Raw genomic sequence first — 24,314 nt, 5'->3', positions numbered from 1 at the left:
CGGCCACTCAGCTCAATCGTCATCACCAAGGAAGGCGCCCCTGAACTCTGCGTGTTCCCCAAAAGGCCCCACGACTGGAATTTATCAGCTTTTAATTGTCACCAGCTAAATCAAATTATCCATCTGACCGGAAGCCACCGTGTCAAACTCTGGCCTGAATCCTGCTCCAAACTCCCTCGGAAGAAATGCAAACTCCAGAGTTTGTGCCGCAGAATCGCACGTGCTCAGTACGTTGTTTATGCACATCCCTTCCCCCTGCTCGCCTGGGTCACCCCACAAACAGCAAGCCGTTCCACCGGGGGCCCTGCAGACAGCACAAGATGGGGGGACGCCCCCTGATACGGGGTGGGTATTTCCTTCAAAACAAAGCGTCTTCAGTTTGGAAAGTGATTAATCTTAATTGTTTTTTCTGAATGGAGAACATATTAAGTCATACACTATGTTGGATTTTTTTCTTTAACCTACACATCAGTCATTCAACAAACATTTATTAGATGTCTGCTATGAGCCCAGAATACAGCAGTGAGCAAAACGGCGATTTCTCACCTCCACGGGATGGCTTTTCTAGTGCAGGGAGACAGACAATAAGCAAGACAAACGTACAAAATACGTGATATTTAGACTCCGGTATGTGTTACGGAGAAAAACAGAACATGGGAATCAGAAGGGCGGGAGGATGAGGGTTAGCAGCCAGTGTTAGAAAATAAGGTGACTGCACAGGAGCCTCTGGCCTCGAAGCCCCTTTGCAAAGCTTAGAGGTCCCGGCGGCTCTGGCCCCGTCCCAGCCAAGAGGCGAGAGTCCTGTTTAGACAGGCAGCGTCCTCCAGGCCACGTCGCCGTGGTCTCCCCGACACTGAGGCTGCCGTTTGTCACACCACGCCCGTTTGGGGGTCTGGTACCCAACACGGACCTGGAAGCCGTCTGTCTGCTGGGCTGCCCTCTGCACTCCCATCCCCACTCCCACAGCTTCCTCAGCCTCCCGCCCGAGCTGGTGTGTCTTCACCTCCCTTTCCATCCTTGACTCCAACCCTCAGCTCATATCCTGAGGTTCAGGACTACCGCCAGCCCCAAGGGAAAGAAGTGTTTCCAGAATCCGGGCTGATGGGACATCAAGGAACAAGGCAGGCATCCTTCCCGCCTCCTTCCCAGCCCTGGTTTGGTCTCACCTGAGCAAGACAGGACTGGGGGAGGAGTCAAGGACCAGAAAGAGGACGTGCGGCGATGCTTGACGCCTCTCTGATGTCTTGGAGCGCAGCACCAGGCCAGCTCCGTAGGAAGGCCGGGCCCCCCGAGGCCCTCACACGTGAAGGAGGGCAGACGGTCCTTAATTCATCCCAAGGCCTCATTCTCAAACTCACTTCCCAGGGGCCAGCGCCCCCGACCTCCTGTGGTCCGTGAAGTTCTCACTCCCCCTCCCACCCCAGGATGCACCCAGGAAACGGGCACCCCACTGACGGAGGTCACACCTCAGGTGACGGCAGGGAAGGCCAGCGGGGCGACGGCCCCTCCCGGGGGACACGGGACGCAGCCACCACTCAGCCCCGACCATCCCGCCACAGAGCACGACCTGCTCGGGCTTCTGGAGAGAAGCTGGAAGTTAAGATGTTAGGGTTAAAAATCCCCTGATTTCGAATATTGGCAATGGTTTCAAAACTGTTTGAAACGCGGCCCAGGTCATCCGTGGGCTGAAGGTGGTACAAGGGCCCCTTTGCAAGCTCAGAGCCAAGAGCGAACAGGACTTTGCAGCTTCATGACGACATTCACCTGTGATCGGTCCTCCCAACTGCCCCACGAGGCTGGCGCAGACGTTACTACCGTGATCCCTGCATTATGGGCAACAAGCCTCGGCCGGTGGACAATTTTCCCCGAATCACAGAGTTTACCCAAAATGCGGGGACGCACCCGGGGCTCGTCCAGAGCTGTCTGACCCCAAGCCCCCTGTTAGCTCACAGTTTCCTGAGGGGCCGCAATCTACCACGGGTGCTGCAAGATGATTCTAGGTCCACACGAGGAAGGGAAACAGGAGCACTTTCTAGTCAATAGTGATGGATCTCTTTTCAGGTACATTTGAAAAATGTATGCCAAACACAAGATGTTATGGGACTTCCCTGGTGGTCCAGTGGTTTAGAATGTGCCTTCCAATGCAGAGGACGCAGGATCTATCCCTGGTCGGGGAACTAAGATCCCACACGCCACGGGGCGACTAAGCCTGTGTGCTCTGGAGCCCGCGTGCCACAACTAGAGAGCCAGTGCGCCACAACTAGAGAGAAGCCCGCGCGCTGCAATGAAATATCCCGCATGCTGCAATGAAGATCCCACATGCCGCAACTAAGACCCGATGCAGCCAAATAAATAAATGTAGTTTTAAAAAGTTATGTACGTTATTGCTTAAGACTTTACCCTCATCTTAAGAAATAATATAAATTTATTTTACTGAGTAATCTAAAAATATAGAACCACACATAAAAACCATGATTCACAAGCATGTTCCTTTTAATGAGTGGGCGTCAGCTCCTTCTGAATGAGAGGGAGAGGGAAGAGGAGAAGAAGAAGAGGGGGGGAAGGAGGGAGGAGAGGAGGGGCATGACGGGGAGGGGGAGAAGGAGACAGAGGGGGAAGAAGAGGAGAAGAAGAAAGTGAGGAAGAGGAAAGGGGGGCATGGGAAGGAAGGAGAGGAGGAGGAGAAGGGGGAGGGGGAGGAGAAGGGGGAGGAGAGGAGGGGCATGATGGGGGGGAGAAGGAGGGGGAGGGGAAGAGGAGGAGAAGAAGAAGGTGGGGAGGAGGGGAGGGGTAAGAGGGGAAGGGAGGAGAAGGCGGCGGAAGAGGGGGTACCAGGAGACAGTGACAACGCCTTCTCCACACTGGCTGCACACGTCTCATGACAAACGCCTCACAACAAATCCCATCCATCTCTTCCAGAGCCTGGCAAAGCAACGGAGCTGCAACAGACCCTCCCAGGGGAGGGAGAGCCACTTCCCTGGTCTCACACAAGGGCTCCTGCACGGCCCGGGAGGTGACGCACCTCTGGAAGCCATAGCAGCCCTGTGCCGCCTGCAGGGGATGGGCCTTTGCAGGGACCCAGAGCCCAGGGGACGGTGGCCCAGATGTGCATGTGGGCCCCCATCTCTGATCCTTTATTTTCCAAGGGAGAAAACGGACAAAAACGCAGGTTTTCATGTGAAATCTCCCAGTCTTAAAGTGTTTGCAGCCAATTCACTGTTTTAAAGCAGGAAACCCTCTCCAGGCCCCGGGCAGAGCTGACCTTCGCCAGGTGGACGCTCTTCCCCTCACAAGGTGTGTGTTCAGTGGCTGGTTTGGGTTTGCTGCCACCTTGTTTTAAGTGGGGATGTGCTCGGGGAGAAAAGCGACGCCCTCCTGATAGACACAAAGTCAGCCTCCCGAGGCCCATGTGCCCAGCCGTCCCTCCTGGGCATCTCTGCGGGGCCGACACTGCTTTGTCTCCCTGCTTCCTTTCTTTTCCATTGTCTCCAAACGGCCACCATGGGCCCTGGGCAGCGCTTGTCACCGTCCTTCCAGATGATGCCCACACATTCCCCACCGGGAAACCTGTCTTTACGGAAACCCCAGCTCAGGTTGGGCTGGGTCCCCCCCTTCCCCCCCTCCCCCCATTTCCCTGGCCCTGGAGCAGAGCAGCTGTGTTTGCTGTGAGGGTCCTACGGGGACGGGGGCTGAGACAAGGCCCCGGAAGGGCTGAGTCCTCCACCGACCGCCCGCCACCTCTGCCCACTGTCCCAGCCAAGGAGAAGGCAGGGGATCCGCGGCCGGCAGCCCCTGCTTGGGGCTCCCCTGGGGAAACCCATCCTGTCCAGCCCCAGACACCGGCCCGGAAGGACACCTCTTCTTCACTCGTGCATCCTTTTGAAGAGAAGTCAGCAGCTCCTTCTCCCTGAGGACTGGGGTTCTCCCTGCCCCTCCTGCACACGAGGGCCCAGAGGTACGTCCACCTGCCCTCGCACGTTCAGCCCGCATCTGTTCTTTTTCTTTTTTGAGCGTTGTCTGTAGTGAAAAGTCAGATTTCTAGCAAAAGCCACTTCTCTGGGAAAATCAGCAGGGCAGGAAGACAGGATGTGCATCCCCTCCCGCGGCCCCATCAGTGGGGTGAGGGGTCCCCAGTCACGTCCAGTTTTCTCCTGACTCCGAGGTCAAGGGTCGGTCCCAGGCACTGTTGCCGGGGCCACGCTCTTGTCACAGAGTTAGAGGAAGGGAAGGTGGGCCCCTCCGTCCCCTCTGACCCTAAGCAGGCAGGAGCAGGTCCCACGGGTGGGGGAGGAGGAGTGGACAGGTGTCTCACCCCTGGGCCACTTCCGGGCTGGCTCCCGGGGGCGTTAGTTTGTCACACCTGCCGCAGGATTGCAGTACCAGCCCCTCGCTGTCTGGCCTCAGTAGGGGAGGAGAGAGGATGTGCTCTCAGCTGGACAGCCCGGGTGGGCTCATGCTGCCAGGGAGGTGCTCCAGCCAGCGCCTGGCCGGGGGGCGCTCAGGAGCTGGGAGCTGCTGTTTGCACCATCATCACAGTGGAGAGGGCCGGCGGGTGGGGGCTACACAGAGGTGACGTCCACCGTCCTGGAAAACCAGGCTCCCCCCTGGCGGGGCCCAAGCTGACCTGTTCCCCTTCCACCTCCATCGGACTCACTGTCATCTGAGTATCCTTTAATCCCCCTCGGGACAGAAAGGAGTCACCACCCCTGCAGAGCCCCACCCCCCACCCTGGTTCCTCACCTGCTCGGGACCTCCTTGTCCACATCCCCGACGAGGTCCGAGCCCACGGGGCCCCATCTCCCACGTTCACCCGAAAGCCCCTCCTGGCTGTGTTTCCACGGTTCCAGAGCAAACTACCTGGGAGCGACACGAGGGAACTGCAGTCGTGCAGCTGGCCCATCCCTGCCTCCAGGCGTATTTTATGTGCCCTGAACAGGGTTCCAAAGTTTTGGAAAATTTCATATTAAAAATTCTCGATTCTCTTAAAAAACGGGAAGCTTTGTCAAGTCTAGTTTAGAAAATACAGGGGGGTTTGTGTTTGATGCCCTCTCTCTCCATCAAACACAAACCCCACACTGAGATACCAAATAAAGCAGCAAACATGCTGCCTGGGCTGAGCCCGGGACCTGCCTGGCCTGCAGGGAGGGAGGGTCGGCCCAGGTGCCGGGTCACTGAGCCCTCAGCTGCCGCGGGAACGTGCGTCCGGATGGTGAGCGCACACAAACAAGCACCCACGTGAGCAGGCTGGAGACAGGAGCAGCTTCATGCTTCCCCGACACTGGTTTGTTTTTAGAGCTTTGCTTAATTTTTGGTTTAAGTAGATAAACAAGGAGGAGAATAAGAGCACTTACTAGTGGCATAATTTTTCTCTCTATTGGTTTTGATGTGGATGAATCTCCAAGCAATCATCTTGCTGTTTATAGATATGTTGAAAATAATTAACTGAGAGAATAAAAACTTCATTTACATTGTGATTCCCACTGTATAAAATGCATGCATGAGTGTAAGGCATTAATAGGTCTACATCTAGGAAAATGGGCGAGTTTTTCTTCTTTTATTTTGACTTCCATTAACATTGTTATAATCTGGTTCCTTAAAAAAATAATAACAGTATCACACCCGTTAAGTGATGGACCACTGCAGTGTTTCTATTTTCAAATCTTAAAGCAATCAACTCAACATCATGTTTGGGGGCCGGCTATTAACATCACAGCAACAACTAAATGCAGAAGAGCTAAGCCTTGAGCAGCGTATTTTTCTTGTTCACAGCATAAAACATAGAACAAGTTCGAAGATGCTGACTGAAGTCTGCATTTATTTCCCAGGGAGGACAGGCTGCATTCTAAGGCAGAGCTTTGGTGGCTCGCAGACCTGGATTCAGTACCTGGAGCCAGCACTCCCCAACCAGGAAATGTGGAGAAGGTCATTTCACTTTTCCAAGCTCAGCATCCTCATCATCAGAAGACCCCACTATGCACCACATGCTGCACACAACATGATAAGCAAAAATGCAGGAAAGGTACAGTTTAGGGGAAAAGACAAGCATTCATCCAATGACCACAGGATGAGTGTAAGTACCACCAAGGAATGGGACACAATAGTGTCCAGGTGGGTCAGGGAAGGCCCCTCAGAGAGTGACAACACAGCTGATCTAAGCTGCAGGCAGATGCAGCACGTGCAAAGGTCCTGTGGCTGAGGCAGAGAGGGAACAGGAAGGCAGCACAGAGCAAGGCTGAAAAAAAGACAAGGCTTTGTAGACTTAGATGGTACTCGAAATGCACAGAAGGCTTTCGAGGGTTTTAAGCACAAGAGTCACACAGTTCAATGGACATTTCGAATAGTCATCCCTCGGTATCCGAGAGGGATTGGCTCTAGGACCCCCCTCGGACACCAAAATCCGAAGACGCTCAAGGCACTTATACAAAATGGTGTAGTATTTGCATATAAGCTACGCACATGCTCCCATATACCTTAAATCATGCCTAGATTATTTATAATACCTAATACAATATAAATGCTATGTAATGGTAAATTCAATGTAAATGTTGTGCAAACAGTTACCAGCACACAACAAACTCAGGTTTTGCCTTTTGGAACTTTCTGGAATTTGTTTTTCTAATATTTTTGATCTGAGATTGGTTGAACCCGTGGGTGCAGAGGGCTGACCGTATTCCTCTGGATGCTGTGTGTAGCAGGGGCAAGCCTGGCAGCGGGAGAGCAGTTGAGAGACCATCACGGTGGTTCGGAGGGGAGATGACAGTCTTGGGCAAGGACAGTGAGTGGAGACGGGGCAGGAATGGATTGGGGACGTGAGCTGGGAACCCAGCCAGCAGGCTGGTCTTGTTTTCTCCTGCTCGGTGTCATCTGTGCGGCGGGGCCAGCAGAGGGCAGGCTCTGTCCTGCCAAGCGCACGATGCAAGTGCTTGGACGCTAATGCCCCAGGTCATCAACATGCCCAGAATTTTCTTCAGCCTCACGTGACACCGTGTGTGTCCCCAGTCCTCACCCACTTCACCGAGGCCCCAGCATGACTCAGCCGTTCCCGCCCCCAGCAGATGCAGCAGCTGTGGAAGCAGTCACAGGGCATCACGCAGCTGGGCCAGCTCCTGGCTAGGACCATGCCCCTTCCGCCTCCTGCGGTCGCCCACACCCCACAGGCTGTCCTCCCCCCAGCAGGCAGAGAGGCAGCCCAAGTCCCCATCACCTCAACTCCCGCTAGCTAGACAAGAGGGGTGAACGCTCACTTTCCCATCAAAGAGGTGCCTGTCTAGACGCCCTCACCCACGCGCACGCTCTCCCAGCCCAGCCCAGCCCAGCCGCAAATAACAATTCCACGCATCCAGGCTGACCTCAGCGGAGAAAGGATCCATAAACCAACACTGCACGCCCAGCCTCCCAGCGGGGGAGAGAACGCCACTTGTGGACAAGTCTGTCCTGCTCATCGGCGTCCCCAGAATCCACAACGGTGCAGAGCACAGGCGTGGGGCTGAATCAATGTTTGCCGGATGAATGAATGAAGGTCTGCATCCCCAGTCTGCAGGAGTGCCTACCAGGATGAAAGCAGCCGAGGGCATGGCCGGCTTTGGAAACCTCTGCTTCCTCAGACTCCTCCCCGCCACCCTGCCCCCCAACCCCTGCCTCCGCGCTGCGCAAAACCACAACCCAACCCCATCTGGACGAGCTCACAGGGGACCCACCCAAGAGCCCGCTCGCACAAAACAGAAAACTTGGCATCGCCAGCTCGGCTGCTGCGTGGCCCAGAGTGAAAAATGCAGGCGACTCTGCGCAAACCACAGAATCATCACGAGCTTCGGGAACGAGTGTTAATGACAGTTTTATTTCACTGGGGAGAAGAGCGACCAGACTAACGAAGTGGCCGCTGGGACAGTCTCGGGATTTCTCCAATAAACATAACCCTCTGGGGACCGGGGGAAGGAAGGAGAGAGATCGCTAGTGAAAACCCGACAAGCTGTGACTGGAGCTGCGGGGCCACGGCTCTGCTGGCTGCTGCCCTTCAGGGGGACGGGGAGATTCGTGGTCGGACCTTCCACGCGCCCCTAATAAGCTGCCCAGCTGCCGCTCCTCACCATAAAGGTCACAGGATGATGACTGGAAACTTCAACCGAGACAACAAATATATTTTCGGGAAACCAAACTGAGTTGTGAAACCCACCACAGAGCTGAATTTTCAGTGTCAGAATCCATTAGGTGACTCGCCCATGGGGAGGGTCTGAAAGGAGCTACAAGCTGAACAATAAAGGGTGGGTTTGTGAGACTGTCTTTGAAGAGAGGCAGCTCGTGAGCTCGACCAGGACCCCAGGCGGAAGGGTTGCTCCAGCTCGGCTGGCGGCAGCAGCCCGGCGGCAGGTGGCAAGGCTGGGGCTGACGTGCGTCCCTCCAGGTGAGAGGGTGTGAGCTGCTGCTGCTTCCTCGGGGAAAGCTCCTGTGGCTTGTGTCTGCAGGGCTAGGGCCACATCTGCAAGGAAACGTCACCTCTTCTCTCTGAGGGTCAAAGGGGTCGGAATCATGGGAGTCCCCTGGCGGTCCAGTGGTTAAGACTCCGCGCTCCCAATGCAGGGGGTGCGGCTTCGAGCCCTGGTCGGGGAACTAAGAGCTCGCGTGCCACAGCGCGGCCAAAAGAAAAAGGGGCCGGTAGGAATCTGCATGGGGAAGGAGGCCAGCCTGGGGTCATTTCAAAGGCATGCTGCCCAGGTGGCAATTCACAGAGGAGTCACGTGAACAGCAGGCAGACACCCCAGATTTGGGAGGTGGGGCTGACAGCATCTTGGGGGGTTTTGAGCCGCCTCAAAAGCCACCCCACTGTTTGGCCTGCAGAGCTGGTCCCCAGAAGGAAGGTAGGCCATCTTGCCTAAGAAGCCCCAGGTCTCTGGGGAGACAGGTGGTTGGCACCCGCGTGCCCCATCACGAGCTGCGGAGTCTCGGAGCTCTGTGTGGTGGACCTGGGTGGTCCAGTAAAGGCCAATGGCAGAGAAAGGAAAGGGGTCCCCTGAAAACAATGAGCTAATTTAAGACAGGGACTGAATTAAGGGTGGAGGGCTAGTGTTTGCTAAGACCCAACCTTTTGGAAAAGATAAGCACGAGAACGAGTCTGAGCCCTGGGAGCATGGAAGCTGGAGTCGGGGGCGGGGATGGGGTGGGGTGATTAACTGAAAAGGACAGGTGTGTGAGGTGACCGTATGGTGTCTCGAGTTGTGGACCAAGTCATCCCAATAATGGGTCAAAAGGTAGGTGCATTCCAGCTAAGTCCCAGAGTTTCCATCAATCCCACAAAATCCACCAGGACCCACAGACTCAGATCCGGGAAGAAAGTCAGCCAGGCCTGGAGGGAGGGAACAGGAGGACAGCCCAGAGTCTCAGCTGAGCCAGGCAAACAGCTGCCCTCACGCCTCCCCCACCAGAGCCGGTTCTGCTCTCAGAGGCCTCAGCCCAGCGCGTCTTCAGGAAGGGACGTGGGCCGGCCCAGGAGAGAGGGCTGGAAAGACACAAACCAGCCCGAGACACTGAATCTCAGCAGTGATCTCCAAGGAGCAGCCGTAAACTAAGGCGGGGAGTTCTGGGCAGCCTGAGGCCCTCCCCATCCCCGTTTAACTGGAGCTACAGACAATGGGACCAAGGCTTTGCCCGACCCTCATTCCCACGGTGTCCGTGTGGCAACTTCAAAAACACAGAGTGAGAAGCGGTATCTCCTCTGCCCGGGTGTACCCGGAACGCCCCACGGGAGGATGCGGAGTGATGAGAGGCACCTGGTACCCACAGTCACCCCAGGACCACACTGTCGGCTGAACAGGCTTCCCTTGCGCACAATAGGTGCTCTGTGTTTGGCAAACTGGCTAGTTAAGTGATGGGCTTTTACAGGAGTATTAGATTACTGGTCTTCTGTTTCTTTTCAGCGTACTTGGGAAACACGGCAGTTGCTACACACTGAATTATCCGGCACCCATGTTTGGCCATAAAGGCGGGGGAGAGCACTTTCGCTGATCCTTGGAAGTGGCAAGAGCGCTGTTTCTAGGACTCAGGCTGACACCCTCCACCCCGGCCCTGACACACAGCTGGGTTCCTCTGTGGAGGGGGGATGAGGTGCAGTGATCATGCATCCGCCTCCGTGTTCCAGCACATCAATCAGAGTGAACGGTCCGGGCACAGAAATCTCACGCCTTAGAGGGGAAATCTGCCACCCCACAGTGGTGGCTGTCACACTCAGAAACCTGGCCACCCTCCCCAAGGGTTTCAGTAGCCCTACTGACCTGGAAGGGGCTTCCTCTAGACTCCTACACTACCCTCTGCGGTAGACAAAACGACACCCCCTCGCCCGGAGAGATCCCATCCCAATCCCCAGAACCAGGGAGGGTCACTTTACGAGGGAAAGGGGCTCTGCAGGTGGGGTTAAGTTAAAGCCCCTGAGATGGGGAGATTCTCCTGGCTGTTCCCTAAGGACCCGGTGTGATCAACCAGAGCCCTTGTGAGCGGGAGGCAGGAGGGGCAGAGGCAGAGGAGAGGTGACCTCAGAAGCAGAGGTCAAAGAGAGAGGTTTGAAGATGCCGTGCAGGCAGAAGGGAGAGACAAGCCAAGGAGTGGCAGGGTCTTTGGAAGATGCAAGGACACAGGGCTCCTTGGAGCCTCCAGAAGGAATGCAGAGCTGCTGGTACCTTGACTTCAGCCCAGGGAGACCGATGTTGGAGACCTGACCTCCTGAGCGTTAAGATGATAAAGCTGTGTTGTTGTAAACCACTCCGTTTATGGTGATTTGTTACAACAGCAATAGGAAACTAACACACCCTTCTTCTGGAGAAAAGGGTGGCTACACTGGATAATATAAAAACGTTTAACTTGCACATGACCAAGATAGTCAAAATGAAACATAACAGACAATGAGTTAATGCTGTGATAGGCAGATGGCCCTTAGAAGTCAAAGGATATAAGCAATAAAAATGCAAATGGCCAGACTTCCCTGGTGGTGCAGTGGTTAAGAATCTGCCTGCCAATGCAGGGGACATGAATTCGATCCCAGGTCCGGGAAGATCCTACATGCCACGGAGCAACTAAGCCCGTGTGCCACAACTACTGAGCCTGCGCTCTAGAGCCCACGAGTCACAACTTCTGAGCCCGCGTGCCACAACTACTGAAGCCCATGACCCTAGAGCCCGTGCTCCGCAACAAGAGAAGCCACCGCAATGAGAAGCCTGTGCACCACAATAAAGAGTAGCCCCCACTCACCACAGCTAGAGAAAACCCACGTGCAGCAACGAAGACCCAACGCAGCCAAAAAATAAAGTCATTTATATAAAAAAAAAAATGCAAATGGCCAATTCAATAGGAAAAAGTGTCTAGCCTCACTCATAATCAAAGAAATGCAAATAAAAACACAACAATAACAGTACTAGGAGACTTCTTGCCATCAGAGTTTGCAATGATGTGGGGAAATCGGGGCCGCTTGGGGACAATGTAAACTCTTACAAGCTTTTGAAGGGCATTATGTGTATCAAAGGTGTGTGTCAGGGCTTCCCTGGTGGCGCAGTGGTTGAGAATCTGCCTGCCAATGCAGGGGACACGGGTTCGAGCCCTGGTCTGGGAAGATCCCACATGCCGCGGAGCAACTGGGCCCATGAGCCACGATTACTGAGCCTGCGCGTCTGGAGCCTGTGCTCCGCAACAAGAGAGGCCGCGATAGTGAGAGGCCCGCGATAGTGAAAGGCCCGCGCACCGCGATGAGGAGTGGCCCCCGCTTGCCACAACTAGAGAAAGCCCTAGCACAGAAACGAAGACCCAACACAGCAAAAATAAATAAATAAATAAATTTTAAAATTGCTTAATAAAATTGTCTCCAACATTTAAAAAAAAAAAAAGGTGTGTGTCAATGTGTATCAAATGTTAAAATGTGTATCTCACCAAAAGTAGCCAAGGCAGCCTGGAAGAACCAAGCTGGGGGGTCTGAGCTCATCTCAGGACATATTAGAAATCTGCAGCAGTTTGGAGAGCGAGGTATTGGCACCAGAACAAACAGATAGGAGCAGAGTCCAGAAACAGAATCGCATGTAAACAGTGAACTGATTTATGACAAAAGTGACACTGCAGTGTAAAGGGAGGGGAAGGGGGTGTTATCTTTTCAACAAATAGAGGGAGGAAAATTAGCTATCCACCTGGGAAAAATAAATAAATCTTGACTTCCACTTCATAGCACACACAGGAACAATTATAGAAGGACTAGATCCAAAGGTGAGGGAGAAAACAATAAAGCTTTCAGGGAGCTCAGGGGACTATCTTCATGACCTTGGGCGAGGCAACATTCCTCGACCAGGACACAAAAGCCCGAAGCATAAAAGGAGAGCTTGATGAAGTCGACCACATTAAAACTTAAAACTCCAGGAGACAGCCCAAGAGTAAAAAGGCAAGACCCCATCGGAAAAGATATTTGCAATGCATACATCCAACAAGTGACTCATACCCAAACTATATAAAGAACTTCTAAAAAAATCAGTGAGAAAAACAAAGCAGACATCCCAATACAAATATAGGCAAAAGACCTGAATAATATACACAAAAAGGCATACCAGGATGGTGAACAAGCATATAAATAGTGCTGCAGGTCCGAAGTCCTGTCCTAGATGAATCTCATCAAGGTAATGCTGAACAGAGGAAGCCAGGACCATCTCAGTCGGGAGGTCAAGTGCCCAAAGGAAAAGCAACTTCAAAGGCCAAGTGCCTGCATGTGTCTGAGCCGCAGTTCTGTGCAGTGGGGACGTTAAGGCCAGAGGCTCAGGGTCACTCAGGAGCCACCTGGAGTCCACCCCCGACGGTTCTCTATTCAAACACCTTGGCTGATGAAACACGTGTGCTGACTCAGGGACCAAGGTGCCCCCGAGACATTAAACAGGCTTTTTGGGAGAAGAAATCTGTCGGGCTTGGAAGGCAAAGCTCAGGAAAGCTTGGGGGCATGGGGGGATGGGGACAGGCCCCAGGGTGTGACTGGGCCCCAGACGGGTCCCCCCATGGCCCAGCCAGGCCTGCGACCACCCCGGCCCCTCAGCACGGCCCCCTCTGTCCTCTCACAGTGCCCAGGGTCAGAGGACACGCTGGGCTCACGAACGTCCTGATCCAACTTGCCTTCTGCAGCCTGACCGTCTGGACTAAGTGATGGGACCCGATGTCCTCAGAAATGGACTGATGACATGACCACGTGGTATCCCAGAAACGCAAGCCCAGCGCGTCTGGTGGGCCACCCTCAGGGTCTAACTGGGTCTAACTAAGTGTCCCCTCTAGGACCCCCCAGGACAGGCCTGGGGACCAGCCTGCGGCCACTGTCCCTCAGTAACCCCAGGGAGTCCCCGCTCTGTGCCAGGAAAAGACGCCACGTCAGCCTGGGCCCCGCTGCCGGGATAAAGCGCAGCGGCTCCGAGCCACGCACCCCTCGACGATGACGGGACAGTCCCCACGTGTCCGCGGAGCCCCTCTCGCCCCGCCGCTGCCCACCGGCCCGGGCTTCCGCAAAAAAACGCTTCCCATCGCACAGCTCATTTTAACTCAGAAGAGCATGCCTCCAAAATCGTCCTCAGAAATGCAAATGCAACCTTCAAAAGAAAAACCCCCAAAACCCTAGAGAACGCTCGGCTGAGACAAGCCGCAATTACTGTCCTCGGCTGGTCTGACAAAATGTCCTCTCCGCCTCTCCTCAGGACGACAGTCTTCACTCAAAGACTTTCTTTTTTAAAAATAACTACAGTAACCCACCATTAGAACAGAGATTGCACTCTAATCCACCCTTTCTTTTTCTCTGGTTTCCAAACTGGCACCTTCCTGACTTCAGAGAAGGAAGAAATGTAAACTTCTACCAAACGTCCAGCAGCTGCCTCGAGGCCAGCCCAAGCCGGAATTCAAGCTGCAGCAGGAAAGTGAGAAGTATTTTCGAAGGATTGACTCCCCCTGCCGCCCCCCGCCGTCACTCCCCCCCCCACCTCCCGCCACTCCCCACCCCTAGACCACACCATCTTCTGAACCACTCCAGTGGCAAGAAGGTGTCAAGGACCAGTGAAAGACGGAGCCCCTGCCCAGAGCCTCCCAGAGCAAAGGGATGCTTATCCAAACATCTCTCCTTAGCTGCTGGAGTCTGGAAGGGTGGTGTTCTTAAAGAAAAATGAACCGTGTTTTCAAAAAGCATAGCAACACTCAATTTCACCTGGTGCTGCTTCTCCAGCCACCCCTGAAGGCCAGCGGCTTTCAGCACCACTCGAAGCCATCCCCCGCCTCCCTCCAGCCATGACCCAGGTCACACAGCACAGCTCAGGCGGAGGCGTGGGCACCTGCTTCCTGCCCACGCCTTCCGGGCCTCTGTGCCGGGGGGCAAGAACGCACTGTCACTTGGGGGCAGCGAGTTCCAGGAAGGCTGCTCGCCGTGCTGTATTCATCTGGGCCATCTGGGTGATTGTTATTGTCTGTGGTCGAAAGCTCATAATGCTGCGTCTTCAGAAATGAGTTAAACACACACACTCAGATCACTAGAGCAGCCGAGGGGAAGGAATCCGGCTGGCGGCACCCATTCTCACAGTGACCTCGTGTGCAAAGACTGAGCTCTTCCTGTTCTCTCTGCTATTTGTCACTCCACTGCTCCCCGAACAGCCGGAGGCCAACACTGAGGAGGGAGAGAGCAGCCTGGGGAGAGGGGTCCATGTGCAAGTAGACACACGCTTTTCCAAGAGCACAGAAGAGAGGCTATACCTCTCACAACGGGGAAATACAGGCAAACGATGTCATTCACTCCAACAAATTGCTTGCAAAATATCGGAACCAACTCAAATGCCCATATGCAGGAGGGGAGTTGATAACCACAGGACGGTTGAATAAATCCACACGGCAGAGTACTATGCAGCTGTAAAAAAAAAAAAAAAAAAGATGTGGACAACCTCTATGAACTGGTTTAGAGTGATCTCCAGGGTATACTGTGGAGTGAAAAACTGCAAAGTTCAAAAGGGTTTTTATAGCACTCTACCCTTCATGGAAGAAAGGAGATATAAGAAAATGTACAGGCGCCTATTTGTTCAATGCAAACGAAACACAGAAAGGATAAACCAGAAATTAAGAGAACGGCTTACCTAGAGGGCATAGCTGGGGATGGAGTGCAAAGAACAAAGGACAGAGGATGGAGCAGGGCGGCGTGGGGTACCATGCCTCTGAGTGCACCTGCTTGCGTAGATCTGACCCTTAGGACTCTGGTTACATTTCACGTACCGCCCCCCAAACAAATCAGTAACTAAAATTGACCGGAATGGGGTACGTCCATCACTGAATACAGACAACCACAGATGAATCTAACTGTATCACAAATGATTAACCCACTCTGAAGGGAAGGGAGAAGAAAGGAACCAACCTAGGTAACTTGGTAAAACAGAATTTCAACTGTATAGTGTAAGCTAACGGCAAAGAGAATGTGAACAAATATTGTCCTCTAGTTAGGACATTTGTTTCCCACGGGGGTGTGGGTTAGCAATCCTGAACTACTCTGCATGTGTAATATATTTCATTTTACAAAGAAGTAAAAATACTGAGAATCATGAGAGCCAGCTTTGGAGAAGGAAAGATATAAAAAAAGCCTCGAATGAATCCTGTGGTCTTTGATTGCAAAGCGTTATCAGAATGAACTTACACTTCTTAACATATACATACAGATGGATAGATATAGATAAATATATAAATGCATGTGTTTGCTTGTTTAAGTACCTACATACATTTCAGAAGCAATGACACCCCAGTAGAAATGAGCACACTTTGCACCCAGATCCTGGTTTCTAAACACCACTAGCCAATAAAATGAACCAGGGCTCCTTGGAGAAATGGTGGATTCCATGAGCCTAGAATATCTTTAATGCTAGAAAGTAAGGAAAGACTCAAAAACGAGGAAGGCATATCAAAAGGACACAGAAGCCAACTGGAAAAAAGCTCCCAATGGTCAAAGCTGGGACAATTTGAACAACAAAATAAATAATGACAGTATTGGATTTTAGCCTACAGAACAAAATGTCCAAGAATCATATTGATATGAATAAATAATTGAATAATTTGTCCTTATATTAAAGTTCCAACTAATAAATGTAGAAAGAATGATGGAAATAGAAAATCAACATTAGGCAAACACTACAGCAATAATTTTTGCAGGTAATAACCATTGATGGACACTAAACTTTTTGGAGAAAGTATCATGAGAGGTATGACAGCTGTGTAGTTTCATGGTATCTCTCTCACAAGAGATTATAATTTGCAAAGGGAAAAACGATAACTTTACAATGGATAAACCTGGAAAACACCCCCTCAACCAAGCAATCAAAGTGAGCATCACAGATGATAATAAATGCCATCCTTTACTGCCTGCGTCTGGTCTGAATTGTGCCCCGAAATCCATCTGTTGGAGACCTAGTCCCCAGGACCTCAGGATGTGACTGTGTGTGGAAACGGGGCCTTAAAGGGGTAATTAAGGTAAATAAGGCCATAGGGTTGTCCCCTGATCCCACATGACTTGTGTCCTTATAAGAAGAGGACAGAGCTCACATAAGAACACAGAGAGAAGGCAGCGTCTACACACCAAGGTAAGAGGCGTTAGGAGGAACCAACCCTGACGACACCTTGATCTCCACCTTCCAGCCTCCAGGATGTGAGACCATACACGTCTGTTGTCTAACCCCCTAATCTGTGTTATTTTGTTCCAGCAGCCACAGGAAACTCACACAGTCTGGTGTGATCCAATAAGAAAGGCACAATTTCACTTCTGGGGTGCTCTTGTCAAAGATGCATAAACTCAACCTCGTTGTGAGAAAACATCAGATAATCCCACACTGAGAGATGTTCTCCAAAGTGAGTGTCCTGGACAATTCAAGCGTCAAGGTGCTGAAAGACCAAAAAGCTGAAGAACCACGACAGGCTGGGAGGTGAGGAGACAGGTGAGGTCCTATATGGAAAAGCCCTAAGCAGGAAAATTGACAAGATCCAAAGCATGTCTATTGACTAGTTAATATCACTGTTAATTTCCTGGTTTCAAGAATTGTACTTTAAAATATTAACATTAGGGTGAGCCGGGTGTATGGGAACTCTGTCCTATTTTGCAGTTTTTCCTTAAGTTTAAAATCATTTCAGGGCTTCCCTGGTGGCGCAGTGGTTGAGAGTCTGCCTGCCAATGCAGGGGACGCGGGTTCGAGCCCTGGTCTGGGAAGATCCCACATGCCGCGGAGCAACTGGGCCCGTGAGCCACAACTACTGAGCCTGCGCGTCTGGAGCCTGTGCTCCGCAACAAGAGAGGCCGCGATAGTGACAGGCCCGCGCACCGCGGTGAAGAGTGGCCCCCACTCGCCGCAACTGGAGAAAGCCCTCGCACAGAAACGAAGACCCAACACAGCCAAAAAAATAAACATAATAAATAAATAATAAAAAATAAAAATTAAAAAAAAAAATCATTTCAAATAAAAATCTTAAAAAAACCATAGAGGCTGTAAACTGGTGACCGACTAGCCCAACTCAACCCACAGATGTATTTTGGTTGAAAATGTTAAAAGTGAATTTGAATCAGCTGCCAACAATACAAATCCAGAGATATAATTTTAAATCCAGGTGTATGGCTTCCCTTCAAAGATCAGAAGTTGTGGCACTACCTCTGAGGAAGCCACGCCACATCACCCACTCCCAACTGCAGGACCAAAGCCCCCTGTGTCCTGACGCCGTTCCCCGCATCCAGATGGCCTGAGAAGGTACAACACCCTGAGGGCACATGGGTCCCAGCCCCCCACAGGGGAGAGTCCAGGGCTTCCCTCAGAGCTTGTCCCCAAGCACGTGTGCGTCTTGAGACTCAGATGGAAGTCCTGGGGCTAGAATTTGTCAGGACTTCTGTTCACACGGTCCACCCCATCATTTAGATGCTACAGTTGTCAAGGTGCACGAACCCCACACAGGTGATACTGGGGGAACTACACCCACTTCCCCGCCACCCTCTGGCCCGTGACGGGCGTACAACCCTCACACACCAACTGACATCCTCCCTCCTGCTCTCTCCCGGGGCTTTGAATTGTGAGGAGGGGACACATGCACAGACACAGAGGTGGCCCTCACCCAGCACCAGTGCAGGGCCCCTGTGCGGCCCTGACCACCCCTGGCTGGAGCTCCCCTCCAGTCCTGTGAGCTGCAGGATGTCCTGGAAAACGCCCTCTTTGCTAAAGTTCATCCGAGGCTGGAGTTTGTTCCTGCACCGCAGACCATGAACCGAACAAGCGCTAAGTAACCCCCGTCCCGGCTTACAGAGGACGAAACGGAGGCAGGGAGGCGAACACCCCACTCGAGGTCACACAGCTGGTTTTTGTTGAGTCAACGTACGAGCCAATGAATAAACATCCCAGAGGACAAATGATACCCTCGTGTTTACTTGTGAGTGTTTCATGATGCAGATTTTCTTACTACCCGCTAGATTACTCGCCTCTCTTACTATGAAGCGACTTCAGATGGGCGATTGCAGCCCCTCCACACGAGGCTCGCGCTGTGCATGGCTATGGCAGCCACGCCGCCCCAGCCTCTGAGCTGGTCACCGTGGTCCGCATCCTGCCTGGGCGTCCTCCCGCGTGGCGGCCACCGAGCCCCCCACGGACTCACCGCTGAGGGCGCACGGCCGTCACGGGTCGGAGCGGGGCAGGCAGCACAGTGTGTGCTCTGACCACAGCCCCGTCGCTGGTCCTCTGGGAGCTGATGTCAGACGCGCAGAGGGGCAGACCCTCCATTCTGGCCACTTCCCGGGCCAAACATCACCGATGCTAGATCATCGCTGTCATTGGACCCAATCCCTTCCCAACTTTATGACAATCCTGATGGATGGACGACAGCCTGTCTTTGGGACTGACAGTCAGAGAGCGCTAAAGCCGGATCGATGAGTAAGTTTTAGACAATAGCCATCGAAACTGACAGCACTTAGCTCTTCAGGAGACTGGCTTTTGGTTTTCTGATTCTCAGAGTTTCCGAAGAATCTGCTTGTCTCAGGCTTTGCTTCCTTCTGGGGGTAGCAAAGGTCTCATCTTCGTTGACCAGGGAAAGGTGACCGTTCAGTCTCGATTTACAAATTAAGATTCTGATTAGAGGCTGTGAGCGATTCTAACTGGCCAGAACACTGCCATTTCTGACCCGTCTTTTAGGCAGGGGACTTTGGCACTTGCTACAGGGACCAGTTAACCACAGCAGGGTGGTGCCCTGAGTAACTTCTAGAGGGGGCTGTGCAACTGCTCCCCGTTTCCATCCTCCTCAGCTGGACGGTCTATTGCAACAGCCTCTACATCACTGCCAGCTGCCCGGCCAAGTGCTCTGAGCTGGGAAAGGCTGCAGCCCAGCACGGTCCCCGCGCTGGACGGGACACACGGCGAAGCTGCAGGAAGCCACCTGCAAATCAGCACGACTGGGGTCGGCCAAAGGACAGGGTCGGAATCTGGACAGTTTGATGGTTTGGGAAGCAGGGGACATAAATGAAGCAAAACACCGCGATGGGTTTGAACACAGGCTCTGAGGACACACACGCTGGGTCCCAGGCATGCCTGACACAGAGATTCCGAAGAAGACATGGCGCAGGAGCCCCGGCTACACTGGCCGTCACAGTCTGTCAGACCCGGGTCGCTACCCACAGACAGCACAGAACCATAATGAGCACTGGGGACTCAAGGCAAAGCCCCTGGATATCAGGGCAGTGGACTCCGGTTTGTTTATTTCATTGCACCCATAACCGACTCGAGTTGGTTTCCTAAGAAAATACTGAGAACATTTTTTTTAATGTAAGGATCTTTATGGCAGAACATCACAAAAGACATTGGCTGATGGTGAGGTCCTGAGGGTCGGGGGCTCTGGAGATGGCCCTACTCAGAGAGGGGCTGGAGGGAGGGAGGGAGGGAGGGAACCGTGATAAACAAAACAAAATCACCCCCGCTCTTCAAACTCCAGGTTCACACCAGCCTGATCTAACAAGGAGGGTGGGTGTGGGAGTGTGGGCCTGTGTGTGTCTGCGTGTGTGTGCCGGGTCTCTGTGTGTCCTGGGTGGGTGTGTGTGTGTGTGTGTGTGCCGGGTCTATGTGTGTCCTGGGTGTGTGTGTCTGTGTGTGTGTGTGTCAGGTCTATGTGTGTCCTGGGTGTGTGTGTGTGTGTCAGGTCTATGTGTGTCCTGGGTGTGTCTGTGTGTCTGTGTGTGTGTGTGTTGGGTCTATGTATGTCCTGGGTGTGTGTGTGTGTGTCTGTGTGTGTGTGTCAGGTCTATGTGTGTCCTGGATGTGTCTGTGTGTCTGTGTGTGTGTGTTGGGTCTATGTGTGTCCTGGGTGGGGGTGTGTGTGTGTGTGTCGGGTCTATGTGTGTCCTGGGTGTGTGTGTCTGTGTGTGTGTGTGTCAGGTCTATGTGTGTCCTGGGTGTGTGTGTGTGTGTCTGTGTCTGTGTGTCAGGTCTATGTGTGTCCTGGGTGTGTCTGTGTGTCTGTGTGTGTGTGTGTCGGGTCTATGTGTGTCCGTGTGTCTGTGTGTGTGCTAGGTCTGCATGTGTGCATGTATTTGTGTGTCAGCACATGTCCCGGGTGCGTGTTTGTGTGTGTGTGTGTCAGGTCTATGTGTGTCCTGGGTGTGTGTCTGTGTGTGTGCTAGGTCTGCATGTGTGCGTGTATTTGTGTGTCAGCGTATGTCCTGGGGGTGTGTGTGTGTGTGTGTGTGCACGCACGGACACATCCCCGCCCCGTGAACTCACTGAGGGTCTGGACACCGGGAAGCCCCGCGTTCAGGCCATCCGCCCCTCCCTCCCCTGCCCGCTCAGCCTCGTGCCTCAGCTGCAGGCCCTGGTGCCCAAGCCCCCCGCTCCCCAGCACAACCCACAGCCCCAGCACAACCCACAGCCCCAGCACAGCCTGGTCGCCAGCGTCCACCGTGACTCACAGCCCCCTCCCTTAGGGCCACTTCAGCCTCAAACACACATCACTTCCAGAGTCGTTCAGAGCAAGGCTTCTCTGCTTTTATACACCTGGGTTACAGATGCCACATTATAAAACCCCCAACACTGGAAGCACTAAAAATGCCGCTGCTTCACGCCAGGACCAAATTTCCAACACTGAGCCTCGGAGCCCGCCGAGCTCATTCTTGCCGAGTTGGCTGCGTCCTCGCAGTGGCAGCAGGGGAAGAGCCTCTGCCCTGGGGACGGGCATCTCTCCATGGGAAGAGGAGCCGCACAGATACACACAAGTAACAACACAGCTCCTGACGAGGCCGCTTCTGTGGCGCTGCCGGCTCTGAGCTCGGCGTTCCCTCAACAACCACTTACGGAGCCGCTGCTGGGAGCCAAAGCTCGACGCCAGGCATCGCGAGGAAGGAATCAGTGATTCCAAACAGGGCCCAGGGCAGCCTCTCCAGAAACGCACAGGCTGGTTTAAGAGACAGTCGATTTGCATAAATAATAACATACGGTCCTCGGAGGTGGTACTGACGCAGCGCAAAGACGGCCTGGAGGGAAACGTGGTCCTTCCCTGGGGACATCAGAGAGGGCTTCATGGAGGAGGTGGGACTGACCCCAGAGATGTGGGAAGAAGGCCTTCCAGACAAAGGGAGGGGCACATGCAAGGGTGGAGGCCCACCAGGCCTGGACTTCACGGGAGAGCGAGCATTTCCATTCCTCCAGACAGACGTTCAAGCAGAAAGTCAGACTGGAAAGGTCCGCTAGAGACCGACCGTGAGGCCCAGAGTTGAAATGTGTCTTCAGGGAAACCTTAGTCACTGAAAGACTTTAAATAGGTGAGTGAGACCACCTGGCATGTGTTTCTGGAAGATAAGCCTGGAACTCGGGGAGAATGAAGCAGGGAGAACAGTCAGGAAGCTTCTAGCTCAGGCAGAACCAGGGGAGGCACAGCGGGGCAGAGCAGGTGCAAGGGAGGCTCTGAAAATAGGGTCACAGCTGGTCCTGCGCAGGGACCCGGACCCAGGAGGGCGCCAGGGTGCCAGGCTCAGAGCGGAGAGAAGGCGACGTGGTGACAGAGGACAGACACAGAGGACGTGCGGGCTCGGGGGTAACGTGCACACCTGCACACCTGGAGCCGAGAAACCTGCCCGGAAACAGGAGCGAGGCCGAGGGAAGAGGTGGGTTTTGTGTCATCGGGAACATCTGCCCGGAGGTGATGGCTGAAATCACAGCATGCCCATGAATTCAGAGAAGTAAACGTTCATGCAGAGGGGCTGAAGGAACAGCTGTGTTAGGGAGTTATAGCAGGGGGTGCAGCAGAGGTGGAGCTGACACCAGGGAAACAGCGGCACCTGCAGGGCGTGGACGGCAAGCCCGGGGCTGGGGCATCAGGGGCTGCGGCAGGGCACGGGCCTCGACGGAGCCCAGGTGAGCAGGGGTCTCTGGAGGCGTGTGAGACCATTTTTGCAGCTCGAAAATGTGTATGGAAAGTGGAGATAGTAAAAATCGACTTTAAATAGTTTGAAGAAGGGAAGGGAAGGTGGATGTCACATAAGATCTCTGGAACTTGGGAACCAGCAATGCCACTTCTGCATGTACACACCTAAAAGGACCAAAAGCAGGGTCTTGGAGAGATGCTTGCACACCCACATTCATGGCAGCATTATTCACAATAGCCTAAAGGTGGGAGCAACCCAAGTGTCCATTGACGGATGCATGGATAAACAAAGTGTATGTAGTCCATCCACACCATAGAATATGATTCAGCCTTAAAAAGGAGGACATTCGGGGACTTCCCAGGCGGTCCAGTGGTTAAGACTCTGCGCTTCCTCTGCAGGGGGCGCAGGTTCAATCCCTAGTCGGGGAACTAAGATCCCACATGCCGCATGGCATTGCCCAAAAAAAAAAAAAAGGAGGACATTCTGACATTTGCTACAACACGGATGAACCTTGAGGACTTGATGCTCAGTGAAATAAACCAGACACAAAAGGACAAATCCTCTATCACTCTATTTACACGAGGTCCCCAGAGTAGCCAAAGTCATAGAGACAGAAGGGAGAAGGGTGGGTGCCGGGGGCTGAGGACGGGGAGGGGGGGTTTGTGTTTAATGGGGACAGAGTTTGTTTTTCGAGATCAGGAGAGTCCTGGAGATGGAGAGTGGTGACGACTGCACAGCAATGTGAAACGTACTTAACATCACTGAACTGCAAGATTGAAAATGGTTCAGAAGGTTAATTTTATGTTATGTGTATTTTACCACAATTTAAAATGTTTTAATGTTTTGTGATCTTCAAAAAGAGAGACAGAGAGGTAGGTAGGGTGAGAGGGGCATTCTCAGGTCAGGACAGGTTGCCTGTGGATGGAAAGCGCGTGAGAGAGAGGGATGGAGCAGGCAGAGAGTGGGGGCGGAGGAAGGGAGGGAAGGTTCCTGAAGAAGAGAAGGAAAACGTCCTTCCCTGAGGAAGGAGGGAATGATGAGAGGGTCGTGAGAAACCGGCGAGATGGTCAGGATGAAAGAGAGAACGGAGCAACGGCTGTCGGGCAGTGCCATCAGCCTGGGAAAGCACAAGTGCAGACGAGCACTGGCCGGAAAGTGCGGACAGCCGGGCAGAGCTGGGTTCTGAGGGGACCCAGAAGGCGCCTGACCTTCGTGGGGAATGAGGGTCGAGGGGCAGGGTGAGACGGGAGCTGCAGTGACAGCGACTGTGTCCTGACTCACTGGCTTCCCTCGAGGGCCGTCTCATGGAGGAGGGGATGAAAACACACGTGGACGGCCCCAGAGGCTGTCACATAGTAGGGCTTCAGGTAATGTTGGTGGAATGGGATGGAACAGTATAAAACGGAACAAAATAGAAAATCCTGGCGGGAAACGTCTTTGTATGACTTCAAGCAATCAAAAATATATTTAGTTCTTATTATTGTACATATAGAATGGATAAACAAGGTCCTACCGTATAGCACAGGGAACTACAGTCAATAGCCCATGATAAACCATCATGGAAAAGAATATGAAAAAGAATGTGTGTGTGTGTATATATATATATATATATATATATATATATATATATATTTATATATATATTTATATGTATAGCTGAATCACAGCAGAAATTAACAAAACATTGTTAATCAACTATACTTCAATAAACTAAATTTTATATATATATATATTGCATTTTTTAAAATAAATTCCTTGAAAAACCACACCTTCAGGTGTCAAATCAATACTGTATCACAGCACACGATCCTGACACAGGGAAAATCGTACTTTTTAAAGGACAGGTGCACACCTGTGTCCCCAGTACATTTGTCGTTCTTATCACTGACAAAGATAAAGTGAAGGCAGAGAGAATTATGGTTACAATGGG

At 52.8% G+C, this 24,314-nt stretch overlaps 1 protein-coding gene across 4 annotated transcripts in view; it reads right to left on the bottom strand.

The window, feature by feature from the left end:
- ADGRD1 (adhesion G protein-coupled receptor D1) overlaps positions 1 to 24,314 on the bottom strand; it is a 144,240-nt gene that overhangs the window by 65,585 nt on the left and 54,341 nt on the right. The gene's annotated exons all lie outside the window — the stretch shown is intronic.

The sequence above is a fragment of the Balaenoptera acutorostrata genome, chromosome 13, assembly GCF_949987535.1.
Source record: "Balaenoptera acutorostrata chromosome 13, mBalAcu1.1, whole genome shotgun sequence".
Taxonomy (NCBI): Eukaryota; Metazoa; Chordata; class Mammalia; order Artiodactyla; family Balaenopteridae; genus Balaenoptera; species Balaenoptera acutorostrata.
Note: the sequence above shows the minus strand (reverse complement) of the source record. Positions and strands in the feature narration are given on the sequence as shown.